This window comes from Bufo bufo, chromosome 8 (assembly GCF_905171765.1).
Source record: "Bufo bufo chromosome 8, aBufBuf1.1, whole genome shotgun sequence".
NCBI lineage: Eukaryota > Metazoa > Chordata > Amphibia > Anura > Bufonidae > Bufo > Bufo bufo.
Window position 1 is genome coordinate 168,737,795 of NC_053396.1, and position 13,254 is coordinate 168,751,048.

At 44.8% G+C, this 13,254-nt stretch overlaps 1 protein-coding gene across 2 annotated transcripts in view; it reads right to left on the reverse strand.

Annotated features, from left to right (window-relative positions):
* PLS3 (plastin 3) overlaps positions 1-12,633 on the reverse strand; it is an 87,664-nt gene extending 75,031 nt beyond the window's left edge. For both annotated transcript variants that reach the window (XM_040406457.1, XM_040406460.1), the window contains exon 1: positions 12,489-12,633. The gene's annotated coding sequence lies outside the window, so the exon portion shown is untranslated. The remainder of the gene's footprint in view (positions 1-12,488) is intronic.
* Between the last annotated feature and the right edge of the window lie 621 nt (positions 12,634-13,254).

The following is a 13,254-nucleotide window of genomic DNA, read 5'->3' on the forward strand; positions in this document are numbered from 1 at the left end:
TTCGTGCATTGGGGCCCGCAATTTGTGGGCTGCAGCACGGCCACAGGGCGCACACGTTCGTGTACAGGAGGCCTAATCCAGCAGCAGCTTTCTCCTCACTCAGTAATGAATACATACACAGTCAGGTCCATAAATATTGGGACATCGACACAATTCTAACATTTTTGGCTTTATACACCACCACAATGGATTTGAAATGAAACTAACAAGATGTGCTTTACCTGCAGACTGTCAGCTTTAATTTGAGGGTATTTACATCCAAATCAGGTGAACGGTGTAGGAATTACAACAGTTTGCAAACCCCAGAATTCATCCACAATGGATTTTGAACAAAACTATTCAGATGCAGGTGAAGTTCAGACTTTCAGCTTTAATTCAGTGGGTTGAACAAAATGATTGCATAAAAATGTGAGGAACTGAAGCATTTTTTTTTTAACTCAAATCCTTCATTTCAGTGGCTCAAAAGTAATTAGACAAATTAAATAATTGTAAATAAAATGTTAATGTCTAATACTTGGTTGAAAACCCTTTGTTGGCAATGACTGCCTGAAGTCTTGAGCTCATGGACATCACCAGACGCTGTGTTTCCTCCCTTTTAATGCTCGGCCAGGCCTTTACTGCAGCGGTTTGTTTGTCGGCCTTTCTGTCTGAAGTTTAGTCTTTAACAAGTGAAATGCTCTATTGGGTTCAGATCAGGTGACCGACTTGGCCATTCAAGAATATTCCACTTCTTTGCTTTAATAAACTCCTGGGTTGCTTTGGCTTTCTGTTTTGGGTCATTGTCCATCTGTATTATGAAACGCTGACCAATCAGTTTGGCTGCATTTGAGCACACAGTATGGCCTCTTGCATACGACAGTGTGTCCCCCGTGGCCGTATTGCGGCCTGCATACAGCCGGTCTGCAAAACACGGGACACCGGCCATGTGCGCATTGTATCACGGATGCGGACCCATTCACTTTAAAGGGTCCGCAAATCCGGAGATGCAGTGCAGAACGGAAAGGAACCACGGAACAGAAGCACTGTGGAGTGCTTTCGTGGGGTTCCGTTCCGCAAAAAGATAGAACTTGCCCTATCTTTTTGCAGAAAGGACAGATTGCAGACCCCATTCAAGTGAATGGGGTCGCGATCCGCTTGCGGCTGGCCCATGGTCGGTGCCCGTGCAGCACACGTTCGTGTGCAAGAGGCCTGTGTCTCTGAAAACCCCAGAATTCATCCAGCTGCCTCTGTCCTGTGTCACATCATCAATAAACACTAGGGACCCAGTGCCCGTGGTAGCCATGCAAGCCCAAGCCATCACACTGCCTCCGCTGTGTTTTACAGATGATGTGGTATGCTTTGGATGATGAGCTGTACCATGCCTTCCCCATACTTTTTTCTTTCCCTCATTCTGGTAGAGGTTGATCTTGGTTTCATCTGTCCAAAGAATGTTCTTTCAGAAGTGGGCTGGTTTTTTAAGATGTTTTTTAGCAAAGTCCAATCTAGCCTTCTTATTCTTGAGGCTTATGAGTTGTTTGCACCATGCAGTGAACCCTCTGTATTTACTTTCATGCAGTCTTCTCTTTATGGTAGATTTCCTGGAGAGAGTTGTTCACTTGGTTGGCTGTTGTGAAGGGGTGTCTCTTCACCATGGTAATTATTCTGAGATCATCCACCACTGATGGCTTGTTTCACCTGCATGAAGAGCTCCTTTGACCGCATGTTTACTTCTCTGCAAAATCTTCAAAATGCAAGCACCATACCTCAAATCAACTCCAGGCCTTTTAGGTGCTTAATCGAGAATGAAATAACAAAGGAATTGCCCACACCCGCCCATGAAACCACCTTTGAGTCAATTGTCCGATTACTTTTGGTCCCTTTAAAAACAGGGTGCCACATGTAAAGGAGCTGAAACTCCTAAACCCTCCATCCAATTTTAATGTGAATACACTGAAATGAAAGATAAAAGTCTGAACTTTATGTCCATTATATAACAAGAATATGTTTCAGTATACAGGCAATAAAAAAATAAATAATCGTGTCAGTGTCCAAATATATATGGACCCAACTGTATCTGCATGGACTTCATATGTTCTTCCCGTTCTCATGTGGGAATTCCTCTGGGTACTATGGTTTTCTCCCACACCAAAAACATACTGATAGGTTAATTGGTCCCAGTGAGTATGACATAGGAAGAAAATTAGACAGTAAGCCCCCACTGGAACAGGGACTAATGTGAGCGATGATAATATATCTGTATAGCATCACGGAATACGTTGACACCATATTCTCTACACTATTGTGATGTCGCTATGTGCAACAGGGATCAGCAACCTTTGGCACTCCAGCTGTGGAGAAACTACCACTCTCAGCATGCACAGTTGCTAGACTGTCGTCAGAACTCCTATAGAAGTGAAGGAAGCATGCTTGGGAGATGAAGTTTTACCACAGCTGCAGAGCCAGATCCGTGCCTATCCGTGCCTTAGGATATGCCATCTAGCCTACATGCCAGGCAAATATGACCAACTGTTAGCAATACCCTTATTGACTACATTAAGGGAATCAGTCACCAAGATGGCTCTAACGTTAGTTCTGTGGAGACCACACTACCACCTACACAGATCAGCAAACCTCTCTGTGGTGCCTTCATCATTACTCAACAAGCTTCTAAAAATCTTCTCTCTTATGGTTTGCGGAGAAGTTGTAAACCTTTCCATGAAAAAACAGGGAATAAGCCATATTTCTATGAGATGACGGAGTATACATGACTTTTTCTCCATCCTTTACTCATGCAATGATTTGAATCATTGAGGGACACAAGGGACTCTGGTCTGGGTAGTAGTTAGCAGGAAAGGAATTACAAAAATGCAGCAACATCAGTAATCAAACACCATTCTGTAACCCGATCATGTAGCCGCAGTAAAGGTAGCACATAGTTAGTAGAGGGGGAAACGGCCAGAGGCACAAGCACAAAGTGAGTGGAATTTGTTAACTTCGAACTCCCCAAAAGCTCTAACACCTCTGGATTACACACACCATCACAATAGACTTTGAGGCATAAGCACAAAGTCCACCGTTTTTATTCTGCTGATCAGTCACTTGTAGACAGGGGTGGGAATCAAATTTTTAACAACAGGTTCCCTACTTAACGGCGGACACGCGGCGTCACAACACATGTTTACATACACCATATATATGCAACACATATAAACACTCCATATACATGGTACACATACATGAATACACCATGTATACACTACACACATACCACCCAACTTTTAAAAAGCCTAAGGCTAGGTCTACACGACGACATTTGTCAGGCAACATCTTGTCGCACCAATGTCGCGCGAGAATTTTCATAATGGTAGTCTATGGTGTTGCACTGCGACTTGCGACTGTCGCAGTCAGTCGCAAGACGCAGTGCGATACCTCAGACTACCATTCTATTGTCGCGCGACACATGTCGTCATGAAGCCCTAGCCTAAGGCCCCTTGAAGACGAGCGTGTCAGGATTAGGTCCGGATGCGTTGCGTCTGCCATTAGGGAAAATCGTGCGAGTAGATACACAATTGCAGTCAGTTTCGTCTGCGATTGCGTTCCGATGTTCAGTTTTTATCGCGCTGGAGCTATGCGTTTTGCACGCGTGTGATAAAAAACTGACTGTGGTACCCAGACCCGAACCCGGACTTCTTCACTGAAGTTCAGGTTTGGGTTAGGTGTTCTGTATATTTTATTATTTTCCCTTATAACATGGTTATAATGGAAAATAATAGCATTCTTAATACAGAATGCTTACTAAAATGTTTGTGCTCAGATTTTTAAGCAGGTCAGAAAACTCCAGCTAAGCATTTCCAGACTGCAGTGGCCAGCCTAACACCTTGCCTTCAAGATACTCCGTGTACCAGACAGACTCCTTTCTGCCTTCCTCAAGCAGCAAACAGGAAGCCCGGCTCACATTCCAGGGGGATTATGTAACGCCCCTTACACTACAGCATTAGCAGACAAGGATGATTGTTTGCTGGTGTGTCAGTAGCAGAGCAGCGGGCACAAGGGCCAAATCCAAAACTTATATTATTACTTAAAGCACAAGAAATGGTATCAGGTCAGGGCACCTATTGTCTTGTATAGATTATGCTGGTAGATGATGCACTAGCAATGCTTGGAGGGGAGAATACCTCCTTATTACGGCACTTTTTCAGCAAGATTGCATATACCCTTAAAAAAAAAAAAAAAAACACTATGGCTGCCTCCAGATGAAATCGGAATCATATCGAAGGACAGTATAGTCCAACAGACTTCTATTGGCCGCTATCATATTGATTGAAGAGATTGTCCTATTATTCTTCTACAACTTGAGCCACACACTATATCATGCTATCACGGAGCGGGCTAGGCATTTCTTAGTGATGGAATACAATAAAAGAATTTACAATAGAGTATAGTAACCATACATGTAACACAGAGAGCTTGGCTAAACTGTTGCATATACACCAAAAAAAGAGGAGCATCCGAGGATAAAATAAAGTGGTAGCCAAGTGCCCTGGAGAGAAAGAGAGGACATAGTCCTTAGCTACCAAGGTACCAGACTGAGGACTGAGGGCAGTGTGTTCAGTCGAAAGAGTCATTTTGATACTTCTAAACTGACTGTCACGGTCCCTCAGGTGACTGATGTCAGGAAATCAAGGAGACTGGCTAAGCGCGGAGGAATCTAACAGCCTCCTTGATTTCTCTTGATTCAGTGTTGATAGGGTTAATGACCACTTCCCTTTTCTCAGCTGTGGTAAAACTACATAGCTAACCTCTGGCACTCCAGCTGTGGTAAAACTACAACTCCCAAGATGCACACTTGCTTGGCTGTTCTCAGAACTCCACAGAAATGAATTGAGCATGCTGGGAGTCATAGTTTCAACACAGCTGGAGTGCCGGAAGTTAGCTATCACAGGTCTAGGCCTATTTCAGATTTGGGAGGAATTCAGATCAACTTGGATCTAATCTGCTGCCCTTACTTGGAAAAAAGGACAATAACAGGATTGTCGAAGGCTCGGTGCAGACTGCATTCAACACCTCAATGGAAGACTGCCATATATCACTAGAGACCAGACACTGACTGCCATTGAAAAAACATATAATGCTCTGTATATGTACCACCTCAACAAAAGTCAGATGCACACTCGTTTGACCTTTGTGGGGTGAATGAAGCTAATTATATATATATATATATATATATATATATAATTTGATGTATACGCCAGGGGCTTTGTCTAAGGAGAGAAAAGTTGTGCACCACATGTACTGAAGGGAATCCAGTAAGCAATATACACTGCTCAAAAAAATAAAAGGGAACACTTAAACCACACAATGTAACTCCAAGTCAATCACACTTCTGTGAAATCAAACTGTCCACTTAGGAAGCAACACTGAGTGACAATCAATTTCACATGCTGTTGTGCAAATGGGATAGACAACAGGTGGAAATTATAGGCAATTAGCAAGACACCCCCAATAAAGGAGTGGTTCTGCAGGTGGTGACCATGGACCACTTCTCAGTTCCTATGCTTCCTGGCTGATGTTTTGGTCACTTTTGAATGCTGGCGGTGCTTTCACTCTAGTGGTAGCATGAGACGGAGTCTACAACCCACACAAGTGGCTCAGGTAGTGCAGCTGATCCAGGAAGGCACATCAATGTGAGCTGTGGCAAGAAGGTTTGCTGTGTCTGTCAGCGTAGTGTCCAGAGCATGGAGGCGCTACCAGGAGACAGGCCAGTACATCAGGAGACGTGGAGGAGGCCAACAACCCAGCAGCAGGACCGCTACCTCCGCCTTTGTGCAAGGAGGAACAGGAGGAGCACTGCCAGAGCCCTGCAAAATGACCTCCAGCAGGCCACAAATGTGCATGTGTCTGCTCAAACGGTCAGAAACAGACTCCATGAGGGTGATATGAGGGCCCGACATCCACAGGTGGGGGATGTGCTTACAGCCCAACACCGTGCAGGACGTTTGGCATTTGCCACAGAACACCAAGATTGGCAAATTCGCCACTGGCGTCCTGTGCTTCACACTGAGCACATGTGACAGACGTGACAGAGTCTGGAGACGCCGTGGAGAACGTTCTGCTGCCTGCAACATCCTCCAGCATGACCGGTTTGGCATTGGGTCAGTAATGGTGTGGGGTGGCATTTCTTTGGAGGGCCGCACAGCCCTCCATGTGCTCGCCAGAGGTAGCCTGACTGCCATTAGGTACCGAGATGAGATCCTCAGACCCCTTGTGAGACCATATGCTGGTGCGGTTGGCCCTGGGTTACTCCTAATGCAAGACAATGCTAGACCTCATGTGGCTGGAGTGTGTCACCAGTTCGTGCAAGACGAAGGCATTGATGCTATGGACTGGCCCGTCCGTTCCCCAGACCTGAATCCAATTGAGCACATCTGGGACATCATGTCTCGCTCTATCCACCAACGTCACATTGCACCACAGACTGTCCAGGAGTTGGCAGATGCTTTAGTCCAGGTCTGGGAGGAGATCCCTCAGAAGACCGTCCGCCACCTCATCAGAAGCATGCACAGGCGTTGTAGGGAGGTCATACAGGCACGTGGAGGCCACACACACTACTGAGCCTCATTTTGACTTGTTTTAAGGACATTACATCAAAGTTGGATCAGCCTGTAGTGTGTTTTTCCACTTTAATTTTGAGTGTGACTCCAAATCCAGACCTCCATGGGTTGAAAAATTTGATTTCCATTTTTTTATTTTTGTGTGATTTTGTTGTCAGCACATTCAACTATGTAAAGAACAAAGTATTTCAGAAGAATATTTAACTCAGATCTAGGATGTGTTCTTTTTGTGTTCCCTTTATTTTTTTGAGCAGTGTATATTCTGTCATGAATGGAAGTCCACCTCAGAAAAGGTGTATACCCTGAAGAGATCCTTCTTTTCCTCAGTGTCAAGTTGTCTTCACACAAACCATAATTTGTAGTCATCGTCCACCAATGTGGTCATAGGCTTTATACAGTCTCTGTTTTGGTCTGTCTCCGTGTAGGGTGTTTCATACGAACTCAATGAGAAAGCTATGAAACTGGGGCTATCACTGACAGGAAGAACCTGGAGTAAACTTACAAGTACAGTGCTAACCATTGAGGTACCATGCTGCTATTTCTATGGCTGTATACAAATGAATGGACCAAAAGTAAGAAGTGTGGTGAGCATTTATCAAGACTGGCTTTATACATCCAATATTTGGGAGAAGCAGAGTGCAGGCTCCCTTCACAATCCACTAGGAATACAGGGCAATGTTCATGTGTAATGCTGATCTGTTTCCCTCAAGTTCAGTGAACCCTATAGTTGGATCTGGTTCAAAATCATGCACCGTGTGGCTGCAAAGCCTTCACGTGCATATCACAATGTACAAGAGGTCTTACTCAACTGGCCAATGACAACACCGCACCTCTTTGAACAGCGCATGCCTTTAGGACAATGTCCATGGAGATTGACCACCATTGGAGCCCGTTTCTTTCTGGAGAATGGTGCCAGTCTAGCTGTAGGGACCAAATAAATTGACTTCCCTGATGACAAATCTAAGACAAGCCTTAACTACAACATCGATGAGCGTTGGGGCGGCTATGACTATGGCTGTAGTTATAAGTTAACCAAAGAAGGTAAAAGCTTAAACATTTTAAGAGGTGAAGTATTAAACCTGTCAGAGATAAGACAGGAATCTGAAGCTGACATAATCATCTGACACAACCTCACCTTTAGCTCACATGAAGCCACCACAATGTCACTCCAAGGGAGTACATACGCCAAGAGTAAAGAAATTCCACGATAACAAACACTCAGCCCCGGTTGTTTAAAGGGCATCTGTGATCAGGTTTGTACCTATGACACTGGCTAGCCTGTTACATGTGCGCTTGGCAGCTGAAGGCATCTGTGTTGGTCTCACGTTCTTATGTGCCCGCATGCTGCGCCCTCTCATTGATTGACAGGGTCATATATGATGACGTATACACTGCCTGGTCCTGTCAAAGTGGAGAGGACGCAACAGTTGCATGAGAGAGCAAAGCCTCTAGGTGTAACGGCTACGCCCCGTTGGTCCTAGAGGATCATTTGCTTATATTAAACATCATTTTTTCCTCAGCAATGCGGACACATATGAACATGGGACCAACACAGATGCCTTCAGCTGCCAATCGCACATGTAACAGGTCAGCCAGTGTCATAGGTACAAATCTCCTGACAGATGCCCTTTAACGTAAAACGTGACTGGCAAATGAAGGGAAGGCTGAATAGGAATGGAGGATATGAGGCTCTTATAGCAGCAGTATTACTTTACACCTGGATGGGCTGACATTAACAGGAGGTGATCAGCTTCATATTATTCTCAATAAAGGAAATGTGTCACCAAAATGTTTTTTCTGCTAGTTAAAACCAGATAGCAACACACACCTTTTTTTCCTAATCAGTTGTTATTTTGTGATTGTAGATTTTTTGTCAATTCCTGAACATGATTATGGGGGCGGCCATCTGGCATGAGTTGTTCTTAAAGGGATTCTGTCACCAGGTTTTGGGCTATAGAGATATGCACGGCTAGATCGCCGCTAACATGTCCGCTAACATGTCCTATAGGGCTGTGTGGTTTTAATTTCTTTAAAAAAAGATTTTATAGATATGTAAATTAGTCTTAAATGTGTCCAAGGGGCTGCACTAACCTTCCTGGAGCCCAGCACCGCCTATGTCCTCCGAATCTCCTCCTTTCATCACCGATAGATTGCCGCGAGCTCGCGCATGCGCAGTGCCGGTATAGTGTTCTTTCCCTGTGCTGGCATCAGCCTCAGGGAAGGAACTGCGCATCGCGAGATTACGGCAATCTATCGGTGATGAAAGGAGGAGATTCGGAGGACATAGGCGGTGCTGGGCTCCTTCACAGGCGGGCGTGGCTGGGCTCCAGGAAGGTTAGTACAGCCCCTTGGACACATTCAAGACAAATTTACATATCTATAAAATCTTTTTTTAAAGAAATTAAAACCACACAGCCCTATAGGACAGATATATTGCGGACATGCTAGCGGCAATCTAGCCGTGCACGTCCGTATCTCTATAGCCCAAAACCTGGTGACAGAATCCCTTTAACAGCATTTAGAGATATGCTTTATAGCAGCCACCATTGGACAGGAGCTGACTATGACTTCTATCAGAAAGTTTTCTAGGCATGCTGTGTGACTTGTGCAGAGGTCAGGAGGGAGTAGATAAGCTGTGGTATCACTGAATAGTGGATCCTGTGTTATCTGTATAGATAAGTGCCATCATTCTAATCCTACCTCTGATTATAGGCAGATACCAGCAGTCAAATGATCTGTACAGAGAAAGAATTGGCACCTATTTTTACGCTTAGTGGCCACTGCAAAACCTGCAGGATTTTAGGAATTAAAAAAAATATATTGAAATGGAACACAACGTATGCAGGTAGCCTAAAAGGCAGTGCTCACTTCGACTCTTAATAGTTAGATTTGGCTTTTTCCGAGGGTCACACGATCGGGCCATTGTATTTGATGACATAAAAAGCTAAGTGAACCTAAAAGTAGACAAAAGTGATGTGGTGCCAGGAGAGTGTGCTCCTAGTGACTACTCTTGGACCGGCACCAATCAGTATAGACACAGGGCTGACATCATCAGCGTTGGTCCATGCAAGACATGGGACAAGGGCATCTGACTACCAAATGATGACTTACATCAGAGCACCAGTGGTTAACTGCACATTCTGCATACAAAGTCAAGCGCTAAAACCAATGCTGCTCTCCATCCTGTAAGAGCACTGAAAAAGATCAATGATGTAATCTGTAGTGAAGATAATGTTCTTACCAGTGACTGTATTTGTGAGTTATAACCTCCCTTCTGAGTCTCAGCTGTGTCATGTGACCAACACTCTTGTCTTTCCAACTGACAGGACAAGAAGTCAGTTACTTCTCCATTCATTCTTATGAGACTGAGGCTCCCATAGGAAAAGATAGAGAAACCGGCTTCCTGTCCACACATAAGATGCTGGGTTATTTGGAGTGAGAGGGCTGGTCACATGACATAGCTGAGGATCAGAAGGGAGGGGATAACTCCCAAATACAGTCACTGGTAAGAAAACTACCTTCACTACAGTTCACATCTTAAAACTTTGTAACAGGTCAGAGAATAAAAATCTTTGTGACAGTGCTTCTTTAAAGGTGCACCCAATCTGGAAAAAGGGGGTGTTAACTAGACAACCATCAAATTAGCTGCGCAAATTGCCCATCGTGAAACTCTTAAGGTTTTTTTCCGAGACTTTCTATACCGCTGACCTATCCTCTAGATAGGTCATCAGTATCTGATTGGTGTGGTCTGACACCCGGGATCCCCTCTGGTCAGCTGTTTGTGAAGGCACCGGAGCTCCAGTGAGCACCATGGCCTTCTGCCTTTCCTAGGACGAGTGACGTTATGTTCATGTGTCAAGTGGCCTAGACAGAGCCCAGCCTCATAGAAGTGAATGGGTCCGAACGCGATACAACGTACAGCGCTGTGCTTGGTGAGCTGCGAGAAGGCCGCGACACTCACAGAAGCACCGATGCCTTCTCAAACAGCTGATTGGCAGGGGTCCCTGGGGTCTAGAGAATAGGTCATCAGTATAAAAATCTCAGAAAACCCTTTTAATCATTTAAGCACCCACTATAAAAAGGTATTCATTGAGCAAAAAAAACTAAAAAGTCATACCAAATGAAACTAATGCTATGTCTGTCCGTGGATTGGACACCGAAATCGAGTTAATTATTGCAAATCGAGTTAATTATTTGCGCATAGAATGTGTACGCCGGACAGAAGGTCCCAGAAATCTCACCAAGTGGATTATATTGATGGCTCGTCATTTGCATTGCTCAAAAATGCCACACTTTACAGGCTAAGGCTACTTTCACACTAGCGTTTTTGCTGGATCCGACAGGGTTCAGCAAAAACGCTTCAGTTACTGATAATACAACCATCTGCATCTGTTATGAACGTATCCGGTTGTATTATCTTTAACATAGCCAAGACGGATCCGTCAAGAACTCCATTGAAAGTCAACGGATCAGTTTTCTAATGTGTCAGATAGTGTCAGGGTTAAACGGATGCGTCCCCGTTGACTTGCATTGTGGGTCATGACAGATCCGTCTTGCTCTGCATCCCATGACGGAAAGAAAACCACAGCGTGCTGCGGTTTGCTCCGGTATGAGAACGCAACCAAACGGAACGGAATGCATTTTGGAGCATTCCATTCTTTTCAGTTACGTTTTGTCCCCAATGACAATGAATGGGGACAAAACGGAAGCGTTACACATAAACAAACAGCAGCCCATTGCACAAGCGCAAAGATTTTTAAAATCATAGGTGTCAGAATATTACATTGCGGGCGCTAAGAATTTTAGAAAGGTGGCTTGTCCTCCTAGGTCACGCCCAGAGCAATTGGTTTTTGTTACATCAATTGTCATACTGTCCCCCAAATCTCCAGTGAGGATGAACGACGATTCCCCCTGGCTTCTTCGGTGACCGATGCACAAAATAAACACAAGCGTCAGCTACAACCTTCAGGAGGCATCTCAATACCTTCCTATGATCCTGGAAGTCATCATGTGAGCAAGGCTTTATATCCTGTGTGTGACAGTAATTACTCATTCAAGTCCAGTACCAGCAAACCGCAGTTGGCTTACATCTACTGGTGGCAACGGGACCCTTGACCAGCTATACAACCACATCTCACAAGTTTTGACAAACGACAGGAACTCGATAGGCAAAGTAATGTGCCCTCCAAACCAGACAAAGGGATCTTCCCGTAAAGTTTCTTCCATGAATTCAACCCCATAAACACTATTGCACAATCTATGTAGCAATAGAGAAGGGACAGACGTAGCTCTGTAGACCATGGAGGCCGTATCGTCCCATGCAGGAGCCCATCAGCCTCCTCATAGTCTGAAATTCTCATACATCAATGGAAAACAGGGTAAAAAGTTAGGCGTCATGGCCAATCTGTACACGCCTTTTAGCTTAACTTCTTCAATAGGTATAATATAAAACACGCAGTCCAAATATTTGAAAAAGATGCACAATTCTCCTCATTTTTCTTACTACTACTTAGGTCCCGCTTCATCTCCCATGACCGTACAAGCATCATAGAGAACGACCGCAAATAGGAGCCATAAAAAATGAAAGCATGACCAACCCTACACAAACATACAAGTATACCATGCAAAAAAAAAAACTGTTCTCAATGTGGCTCCTGACTGGTCCATCAGATGGTAGCACCCTCCATCCCACAGTGGTATGGTCCATACTACTTACTCAGCAGAAGTTGATACTGTCATTTTGGGACTGTGAACTGATGCATTGCACCTACAGCAGCATAATAACTGAGGGCTCCATGCAGACTCATTGAGGGTCAATGCCAGAGGTGAGAGCAGCTTCCCACAGGAAAGGTCCAGCCATGCACCCAGCCAACTAATACAAAGGAAGCTGAGACTTACAGAAAGTGTGTCCTCCCTTTGCAGCCAGTCCCAGGTGTCCAGCTCCAGCCTGCACCCTGTCTCCAGCCTTCACCTCCTCTCCCCACAGCCAGCTCACAGCTCACAGACCAGCACTGCTCCAGCCAGGATCCCAGCACTCCTAGCTCCGCCCCTTCACTCCCAGCACTGGCGGCCGCCCTGGTCCTTCCTGGGCTCCGATTGGCCGCTCTAGCTGTCAGTCCGTCTCTCAGCAGGCCGCTGATTGGACCCTTTTTGCAGCCTTTTAGGGTGGGGGCCGCGAGCTGAAGAAGGGCTTGTATTGTGTGTGCGGCATTGGGACTAATGTATAGGTTATAATGTATGGAGGGGTCACCTCACGTGGTCCCGGGAGTTGTCACCCGTGGACAGTGAGGGTCAGACAAGTTTTCATAGTATCTTTACTCTAATGTCACTTCTTCTGAATAAAGTACATTGTGGTGACAGAAAAATCCTCAATGTAATGTATTTACCTCAGAAACCTGCCCAATACAACACCAGAGTCAGTCATGGGGTAATAGAGTCCCTTTAACCCTTTCAGGAGCAAGGGTCTGGGATATTTTTGCCGTTATATAGGGGAAATTGACAAGAATTGGATAAAAAAAAAATGACAATTTTTCTCTTTTTTTTACTTTACTGTGAGAATAATCAATTAAATTTACCACACAAAATAATCCTCTCATTATGGTGTAGTGATGCACTAAGTAGGCTCTGTTCACACTCGTGTTCTTGTGGCCGCTGTTTATAAAGG